Raw genomic sequence first — 10,830 nt, 5'->3', positions numbered from 1 at the left:
CTAAGGTAAGGAACTTCGTGTCGCGGCTGCTCCACTCCGATGCGGTCTTTTGAACTGGACTTCGTTGCCTTCCCGCGCGCGAAACGAATGGGCGTTGTGTCGTGGGTCAGTTTTGGGGCGGGGGGCAGAGAGAGACCAGAAGAATGATTCATTTGGATCGACGAGCCATTTCGCGAATCAATAGAATGTCTCTCTATCCGTATCTATTCTATCTTTATATGACGGGCCATAAAAAAAGAAGTATTTTTTATGGCATGCGGGATGATCGCGCCTCGTAGCCACATATCAGCTGCGCTCAATATGCGGGATTTTCGTTGGATCAGATCTTTCGCTTTGACGAATTTGGACCTAGCGAAAAGGACTCTAAGCCTTCGCGCAAACAAGCAAAGTAGAAGCAAGACGAGGAAGCGGAGCTGTCGTAGAAGCAGTAACTTCCCCCGACAATATACAATACAACAGTAGCGACCATGAATAAAAAAGCCCCTTGTTTAACGAGTTCGCTGCTTTTCCCAGGACGGAGAAGGGCAACTACTTATTGATTGATCGCCTTTCTTTGATATGTGTTCAATTTAGTACAATACAAACTACAACTAGATCAAAGCGGAAGGGCCACTCACTATAGAAGCTATAACTAGAAAAGCCCTAGCCAATAGTTTAGTAGTCGGCCAAACCCCCATGCTCACGACATGTTCTTGATATTGATTGAGTTGGAGGGAGTCAGAGACTACCACGGAATCCTTCCATAGTCACCCCGGTGACCTTCGTCACCAAAGCGTCACGACAGTTTCCAAGACCCCTCATATAATCTCCAGTGGGGATTAGTCGGAGCACGTAGGAATGCCGACCACTACATAAGCCGCTGGCGGCGAAAGCTCGAAGAGCTTCCCTTCATTCGCTTCGCGGGAGTCGCACACAGCACATAGCTGGAAGTCAGAGGGCCCGTACTACCTGCCTAACCCTTTGCTCCGAGGGACCGTAGAACGGAAAGCGCCTTCTAAACAACTCGGCAGAAGGGAAGGGGCCTATGTATTTGCATGACCCCTGCGGATTTGACCCTACCTACACCCGGAGCCAATCCCCTAGCGGTCCTGCCACCACGCCGCAGAACAGGAGCTCGTGTGGAACCTTGGATTTCTGGCGTAACAGCGGTGGAAGGTATGAAAATATTACGGCCGCATAACATAGTATATACGCTAAGGTGGGCCAAAATATGGACACCCGAAGGGCCCGGCGCGCACAATCCTATCCTATCTGAGCCCGTCATTGCATGCACTTCGGACAGCCGTCCGTAGCATCATAAGGAGCACCTCCCTTTCGAGGTACCCAAATGGAACGGTCTTTATTTGTGTTGTTGGTTGGTCTTTCTCAACGTGGTCTATAGCATGAAAAACCATTCTTTACAACATAGGGCCGTTCACATGAAAGAAAATACAAAATCCATTCTTCATGGTCGGGCGCATTTCTCCAAATCCTCCAGGATCACAAGTGGAACGCTAAGCAAGGGTGGGGAGGCTGCGAGCTCCGCGTCGAACAGAAAGAAGCAAGCAGGGGGTGTTGCCGTAGCGCGCCGGAGAGCAAGCGTAGGCAACCAAACTAAATAAGGCTACAAAAGTAGCTAGCTAGCGTTTTTAAGCTGGCTGCCTTTTGTAGCGTGCGTACTCTTTTGTGGAGTCGCACGGAACGAGCCTTGTCTTCCCTCCAACTAGCTCCCTTTTCTTGTTCCGGTCACCCTTCTCTTGCCGTGGAAGGACTTTTGCTTGTGGTGTGGTCCAGCCCGTGGGCGGAGTCGCCCTCATCCCCCCATTGCTCAGTGCTCCCTGCAGCTTCGCTGGGCTTTACCCGCGTGGGCGCGGGCTTCTATAAGAGAATGAAAAGCTCTCTTTTTACAATAAAACGCGAACCGCACGGAGCCCACCTTTTTTGTTTTCTACCGCCACTGGGTGGCCGCAGGGGAAACACAGCCCGGCCGCATCTCGGAAAAGGGGGGTGGGCCTACCTATCCCGAGGGAGCAGCTGAGAGGTTCCATATACCGAGCCGAAGGGCAGAACTTTAGTGCGTGATCGTAGTATCTCACCTCGTCTCGTCCTCGCAGCATCGAAGAGTACCTATGCACTATGTTCCGGTTCACTGATAAGGAAGATAGAGTTGGGGTGGGGTCTATGATGTGATACTATAGTATGCCCCCGGGGAGAAAGATGCGCAACTCAAAACGGAAGCAGGAAGCGTGTTGTCGAAAATGTCGGAGGTTACCAGATCTCTAAGACTACCATCGATCCGACAGAGCGGAACGACCAGAAAAAGAAGTGGAGTTAGAAAGCCGTATGATAGGTGGTAACTATCTTGTACGGTTCGGGGGGTAAGCGGCGTACTCTGGGGGAATATTAGGCTCTATCGAAGATACAGGGAATTGGAGGTAGCACTTTACTTATGTTAAGTCATGGACTGGTTTCTTCAGCCCTTTTTCTATGTGTTGGTGTTCTATATGACCGACATAATACTCGACTTGTTAGATATTATGGAGGTTTAGTGAGCACCATGCCGAATTTCTCTACCATTTTCTTCTTTTTCACTTTAGCCAATATGAGTTTACCCGGCACTAGCAGCTTTATCGGGGAATTTTTAATCTTAGTAGGAGCTTTCCAAAGAAATAGCTTAGTAGCCACATTAGCTGCGCTTGGGATGATTTTAGACGCGGCGTATTCCCTTTGGCTATATAATCGTTTCTAGAAATTTAAAACCCGATTTCCTCTATAAATTCTCCGATCTAAATGGCAGAGAAGTTTCCATATTTCTACCTTTTCTTGTTGAAGGGGCGACCGTCCGTTGAACTACCAAAAAAGGGTAAACCAATGTGATCATGACATAATAGGTGCTTGCGATGGGACGGATGCGACTTCCCTCAGAAGTAATGGGTGGCATAGCCCGTAGCAGAAGTCCCCTTTTTATCCATTTCTTTCTTACCCCAGAGGGGCCCACCCTGGTGGGACCGAGAGAAAGAAAGGACGGGGGCGACCATGCATGGCACTTCTCGACCGTGTCTCCGAGGGACAGTTGAACGAGCGACTCATGAATGCTACCGGGTCGGACGAGCCAATAACTCGAACATGTTCGGTCAGTTTTTTGAGCAAGAATCACAGCGTTACCTTACCTTCACCATGATACGGACTCCAAGTTCTTATGGCAGAGCACGAGGAGTTTCCTTCAATATGATGATGAGAATGGAAACCAGAAGCACGACTAGGTCTTCGTAGTCCGAGATCATACTTATATATCAGTCACAGTAACGTAAGCATGAGACTTTTTGGTAGTACCGGTGAACCAGATGGCTACGGCGAGGGAATCTGGGACGTAGGACTCGTAACATCTCTATAGATCTGGCAAAAGAGAAAGACCCCTAACGTCAGGGGCTGACCACTGAGCTCACTTAGGCCCCGCTGGGCGGGCCAGAGTGGGTGCGAGCTGGAATTGCCATAGCTTATCGTTAGAGCAATAGGAAAGGGCCCAGCAGAGAGAACAGTCAGGATAACGAGCGCGGAGCCCACTTGGCAGGCGGCAGGAGCAGTGGGCAAGTGCTTGCTTGGTAGGCCAACAACCCTGTGAACCGGGCGGGGCACTCGACGAAAGGGGGGCACGCTGAGCAAGTACGCAAAATTTGCCCTGTAGAGCTTTCAAAAAGAAAAGCAAGGACCACTACGGGAGGTCGAACCACGGACCGGAGGTAGTAGAACGTGATCCGCACCGATCAATATTGGATCAAACAATAGGGGACCGTAGCACTGACCTTTTTTTTAAGACAATAGGTACTGTTCCCTACCGAGACAAGGCACACTCTCAACGGATCCTCCACGCGCTGGGCATAACATAGTTCTTCCATGCGTCTTTATCATGGCGGAAACATAACAAGAGGGAAAGACCCGGCCGACTCGCCCAGGGCTCGAGGGTGAGCCATACGAGAGTGAGTCGAATTCTGTTTACGTTCTCGGTTTGGGTTCGGGCCCCTCTCGATCTTTTCCGTATAAGGGAAGGGGGAAGGAGTCTAAATCTATGGACATTAATGAACCACCATTGATGGACGTTGCACATGACATGAGAAATTCGACTCGACGGTCCGGTGCTAATAGAAGTCGCTTACTCTCCGTCTAGCGAAGGTGCCGGATCCTTAAAGTAAAGTATCTATCAGCCTAGTGTACCAACCACGTGGTACGACGAGCACTCAAAGACCTGGCGAATGAGGGCCCACCCCACCCAAGAGCGCTTATGTCATATGGGAACTCTCGGCTGGAAACAATCCTTATGGTTTTTATATCCAGTTAGAATAATAAGAAAGAATCAAAGTCCAGGTTGGTTGGTGATCCTAGTGATAGGAGACTATCTAGCTTGGTTCGGAGAGCACTTGTTGGGTTTCAGATTCGTTTTTTGCTAAATGTTACGGCCTAAATGCTGAACTATTGACCCTACTTGTTCGGATGGGTGTTCACCCCAAAGTGTTCCCGGACTGCATGCATACATCCGTAAGTAACTTAGTGCAACATGGCAAATTTCATTGAGAGGAATCAGCAAAGAAAAGAAATCTTCTCCGGGTGATCAAGTTCCTTTTTCGGTCTGGGCCACGTCTTTGCTTTCTTCAGAGGCCCATTTTCCTGGGCATCAGTGAGTGAAATACTTAACAGTGATTACATTCTTATGTAGATTCCGTTGCTCGAATGGGACTTGTTTGTTGGCACCGACCTCGATAAGAAGCAAGGGAGTGGTGCCGAAGCGAACGGAGCTGCAGAGCCGTTTGTTTACCAATCCGCCAACTTAAGCTAGGAAAAGTGTAAGAGACCATGCATCTTCATGTAAATAAAGGTAAATAATCTCAGAAACAGTCAAGAAACCGGGAAATTTTTATTCCATTTCTTAGCCAGGGCAAGCCCTACCGACCTACGACCGGAGAAGATGTTGTGTTGTTCGTATCACTTGCTAGAGATAGAGAAGCTAGAACAGGAACTGCCCAGGAGGGTTCAAAGAATGAGGTCTTCACCTTTGAGCTGGATCTCATCTCATTCTAGCACATACTACGAGCGATTGACTTAAAGAATACAACAAATGGTTGTGGGGTTATCTTTGTACCCTGTGACTACAACCACAAGGTCCGAATCAAGCGAAACGGCTGAGGTGCAAGTCCTTTTCTCGCCACTACTCTGTGTACCCAAAGTCAGCAACCTTTTTGGCACGCTGGCTAGCAAGTTCATTGCTTCAATGACATGAATTCAATCAAGTGGACAAATCCTATCCTGGAAAATATGGGCAATCAGCTAGAAACTCAATAGTCCTACGCGGAAAGCACTCAACCAGCCTTCCTCTTCTGAATTATATGAATGACAAAAATAAGTCCTCACTTGTATTAACTTCATGAGTGAAGAGATAGAAAAGGTGGTGAAAAGCATGAAACCAAATACTGCTCCAGGTCTAGATGGCTTCTCTGTTAGCTTTTTAGAGCTTTATGGCCCCAGTTGAGAGATATACTAATATAAATGCTTTAGGAGTTGTATCATGGCAGGTTGAACTTGTCCAGACTAAACTATGGTGTCATTTCTCTACTGCCAAAGATTAAGGATGCTAATAGTATCCTACAGTATAGACCCATATGTGTTCTAAATGTTATGTTTAAAGCTATTACCAAAGCTCTGACACTTAGATTTACTCCTCTGGCTCGACAGGTAATCAGCTCTCTTCAGACTGGATTTATTCCTGGGAGGTACATTTTGGATGGATGTGTAATTCTTCATGAAGTTTTGCATGAGTTGAAAACCTCTCACTCTGAAGGAATTTTGCTTCAGTTGGACTTTGAAATTGCTTATGATAGAGTTTAGTGGCCTTTCTTGGCAGAGGTAATGCATAGGAAAAACTTCCCTGACAGGTGGATAGATTGGATTAGACAAGCAGTGGAAGGAGGCAAAGTGTGTGTGAATATGAATGGAGATTGGCGAGAATATTTCTCTACTTTCAGAGGTTTGAGGCAAGGAGATCCTCTTTCTCCTTTGCTTTTTCACCTAGTAGGTGATGCACTATCTGCAATTCTGGATAGAGCTAAGGAAGCAGGTGTGATTAGAGGTTTGGTACCACATCTGATACCAGGGGGATTAGTCATTTGCAATATGCTTCTGATACTTTGCTTTTTTTGCATAATGACATGGAGTCTATTATTGGATTCTAATTCCTTCTCTACTGTTTAGAGGAAATGTCTCGCAAGAAAGTCAATTACTTGAAGAGTGATATTTTCACAGTAGGGTTGAGTGTAGAGGAGGAGCAGAGGGTAGCTAATATAACTGTGAGATAGGCAAATTTCCAATAAAATATAATATCTGGGATTACCAATCAGCAAAGACAAGATCTCTTCTTATGATTTTTTTCATTAAAAGGTAGAAAAAGAAGTTGGACTCTTGGCAATGCAAACATTTCCTTATGGAGGAAGAGATATATTGATCAATGCATGTTTATCAAATGTCCCTATGTACCTTCTGGGTTGCTACACTTTGCCTGTCAAAATACAGAAAAAAGTTGATACAATAAGAAATCACTTCTACTGGGAGTAAGAAGAAGAAATTTCACATGGTCAGATGGGAACACCTATGCACCCCTAAAGATTATGGTGGTGTGGGCTTCACTAATATGAGAGTCAGAAACATTTGTTTACTGTCAAAGTGGCTGGAGGAGGTCAATTAACTACTGGAGCTTACACTGCAGATACTACTTATTAAAGGGCACACATTTCAAGACACCTTCAAGCTACTGAAATTGGAAAGCAATGATGTTATACTGGGTTATGATTGGCTATATCGTCACAGTCCAATCAATTTAGATTGGAAGGCCAGAACAATGAGTATTTGTCACAATGGGCAAGAAACCATTATTATTTCTAACAGCAGCAATACTACTTCTCCAACATTGTTAGACCCTGATAAGTTTCAGAAGGAAATTGATAAAGGAGCTATGGGCTACTATCTTTATCCCTTATCTTGTGACTCTGCTGATACCGATGATGAAAATACTTTGGAGGAACTTAACTTGGTATAGTGAGCCTAGCAGGCGGCGGGAGTCCAGTACGATTGCTTGCATTTCTCTGGAATTGAACTAGCCCTTGGGAAAGGTAGACGTGAAGGTACCATGATTTCTCACTTTATAGAAGCGTTAGAGCTCGGCTGACATAGTGATCGAAAGCTGCGCAACCAAAACAACTTGAAACCGCCCATGCACCTTTTGCTTTTCCTGATATCGTCCCTTCGGGTAGTTGGATATGAGCACATTCAAATTGGAATTCTTCTGATCCCAGATCGAGTAGAAGTTTTGAGGTAAGAGGTACCGTGAGCAGATTTCTTTGTTCGATACCCAGTTTTTGATCTCGCAAGCAAGGAAATCGAAGAATAGCTCGGTATTATTACGTCTCCCTCCGATAATGAGTGGTAGTGAGCTCTGCCCTAGAGAATGAAGACTCCAAGCAGCATCTCAGTCTCGATATTTGCCTTTTCGGGAGGCGACTTGTGATAAGCAAGTCAGCCATGTCCTAAAGAAGTAGTGGGAGTGCATGGTTATAACGAAAGGCGCAAGTGTATTACGGAGCGAAGAAGCTTTAGAGAAAGTTCTACCTCGCGGGTGAAACCATAGATTGGAAGGTGTAGGTCACTCACCTGTGTAAACAAAGCGAAATCATAGAGCATAGCTCGTTTGTAATGCCCCTGTCCGAACTGACCACAAGATTTTGGTCATCCCGACCAGTAACAAAGGAGAAATTCCCCTGCTTGTTAGGAGTTCCTTTAGTTTGTAGTTGAGTGCAGCCGGATGGTTCTCTCTTTGTATTCCTGAAAAAGTGATTGGAGGTTCGTTGCTCACCTTAAGTCATTATCAACCAAAACTCATAGAGAAAGGGATCCGCAAAACCCCTCGCCATTACCGTATGAGCAGGTTTTAAAGCCTGCAAGTTAAGTTGTTGGCTGCTCTTAGCGATTGAGTGCCAACATGAGACCTATTTGTTAGCTTTGAACCGAGAAGGTCCCTCAACCATAGCGCGATACAAACCAGTGGCTTCCCTACCGAAACCGAAGAAATCCTTTGGGCGGGTTCCTTATCTTTACTTAATACGGAACCGAGACCTTGACTTCTTCTTATCAGACTGAAGAGGGGAACCTCATGACCCAGGATACAAGCACTATTATCTTCTTATAAGGGAAGTGAGGTGATTGTAAGCAAAAGGAGGAGGAATAGTTTCTCATGCCGAGATCAAAAAATCAAGCGCCATCCGTTTCCTATTTGATTTCCAAACAACGGAATATCATCACCCGTGGTTCACTTGAGCATGAATAGAGTTCGATCTCCTTATGAATTCAAGTTGGTAAAGAAGTGGACTTCGGAGCTTTCGCTACAACCCCTCCAAGGCGGGCAACTGTCTCATTTGACACTAGCACTTAAATAAAGAAAGGTAGGAAGGGCTCCCTCCCTCTAATGAAATGGGCTTCTTTAAATTATGCAATACGTTCACCTGTCTCGGATCTTTAGAAAAAGGAACCAATCCTATTTCAGCACTCTTTAGAGGCTATCGCTCGTTTACCGCAGATCTCTATCCCACAGCTGGCTAATAAAATCGCCTTAGCAATGTGTCAAGTCCTTTCAGTCAGAGTTCAACTCTTCAGCGAAAGTGAAAAATCTACGGTCTTCCATCCTCGGAGGTAGCCATGGACTCCATAGTATATGTTGGTAGCTAGCGTACATGCTTGATGTGAGGGGGGGTTGTTACCTATTCTATTCCCTTGCTTGGATAAAAACACCCATCTTTCCGTACGAAAGACACGCAACTAGAGCAACTTGATATTACGTATGTAGACCTGGCCTCCCTCAATAATAGCTGGCTCACCCGATTGACGATTTTCAAAGATCTACACCAAGCGCCTCGAAGCGGGGATCCACTTTTACTACTTTAGAAAGTGAGAAGCCTTTGGCTTGATTTCTTCTGTGGCTTCTTTATGTTTACCCATGCCGCGGCTATTCAATAAAAGATTTGGTAGTTAGTTGCCTCACCCTATTGGTTGTTGGTTTTCTTTCTCCTCTACGTTCGTGAAAAGCTAGTATGCTCGCGGAGATCGTCTAAAGGAAACTACTCGCTAACAAGACGGATTTCTTCCTCTGGCTCTGCCAGGCTATGCTGCTCGCCTAAATCGGTATCAATAAGTTTTATCGTACTTCGACCTCTCATTGGAATGATAAGTTGGCTACGACGAACTAATAAGTTTCTCTTCTTGTCACCTTCTTTAAGCCTTTCCTTCTGCTTACATCGAGAAATATATATAGATAAGCTTGGAGAAGCGATTAAGGTGTTTCCACTCTTAGGTTGTTCAATATGCGAAGACCGTGTCAATTACTACACCAGTGATACGAAAAGCAAGCATTCTTCTCCAGCTGACGTACCGACGCCTCACTACTACTTAATTAGTGAAAGATACGTTGGGATGTTTTCAATTCTCCATCAAGAGGCGGGCAACTATCTCTTTTAACACTAGACTTCGGATCGCCTTCCTACTGGTTTTCTGCTCGGTTTCCCCAACTAGGGGAAACCTCAAAGCAAACAACAGAGCAACACCTATCTTTTTTCTTTAAGCACTGAACATCCGGATCCCCTTCCGACTTGCTTTTCCGGGCACTGGTCTTTCTAACAACTGGAACTCGTCTCCCTTTTCCTGATTCGCATCTTCTTCGGCTTTTGCTACGGTCTGTTCCTTCCTTCAGTCAGTCCTTCCTTCAAGATTTTTGCCTGCGGATCTCTCTCTTCAAAACATATATATCTTTCGGCGCCAGTCTTTCCTGCCTTACCTTAATCCCGCTTTCACGTGGCGAATCGGTATGAGGTTTCAGTGATCACTTTACGGTATTCTTTAAGCTTTCTTGGTCACCTGACAGAGTGAGAACTGCTTAGCTTGCTTTCTTTCCCTAGCACACACTTAGTAGATAGTAGGCACAGGTCCGCTAAGAGCTCATCGAACTTGACTTGTAGAGTGAGACCTGTGCTCGATATGGTTCATTTTAGTGCTCTTTCTCTCGGTATCGTTCACCACATGCCTGTGATCGATCTCTCTCAAGCTAGGTTTGGTATCGGTATCGGTGAAGTCCGTCATTGAATTGAAGTGGTAAGTGGGCGTACGGTCTATGTATTTCCTATCAGTGGCATTAGTTCCTTTTCATTCTCTAGATAGATGGGCAGAACAAGCTTCTCTTTATATTCTATTCTAGAAAGGATCAATTAGATTCTCATCTCCTATTTGTTTGAGCCATTCATTATAGTGGTGGTGCCGGGAAGGCAGCTTAGCACTCTAGTCCTTTTGAGTAAGGAATTGTAGCATGGGCAGGCAATCTCTTCGATTGATTCCCCTCCAGGAATTACTTGAATTAATTAGCTGGCCCACGGAGTGAAATATCGAACTAGTCCCGTTATCTGAAGAGCTATTCAAAGCTTTTCTGGCTGACTGTGAGGACGCCTCTGCATCCCGGGAGCAGACCGCTCCCCCGGAAGCTGTGGTTAGTCAAGAGCTGCATCCGAACCCCGCTCCAATGCCTGGAGTGGCAGCGGAAGATGAACAGAACCCTCCTTCTTTTGATTGGGAGGGACGACCTCTCTCTCTTTGAGAGGAAAGTTCTCTACAAAGGGCCCGCGCCTGTCACGCCCAAATTCTGGACACATTGCGTGATATTACTCTGAAGAACGGAGAGGAGCTCCGTGAAGAAGACTATCGCACCATGCTTGATTTCATGTTGAGCCGACTCCAGTCCGACGTCAATCCCCGGGCGCTGAAGGAGCTCCT

The sequence above is a fragment of the Aegilops tauschii genome, chromosome 7 (genome assembly GCF_002575655.3).
Source record: "Aegilops tauschii subsp. strangulata cultivar AL8/78 chromosome 7, Aet v6.0, whole genome shotgun sequence".
In the NCBI taxonomy this organism is placed as follows: Eukaryota; Viridiplantae; Streptophyta; class Magnoliopsida; order Poales; family Poaceae; genus Aegilops; species Aegilops tauschii.
Note: the sequence above shows the minus strand (reverse complement) of the source record.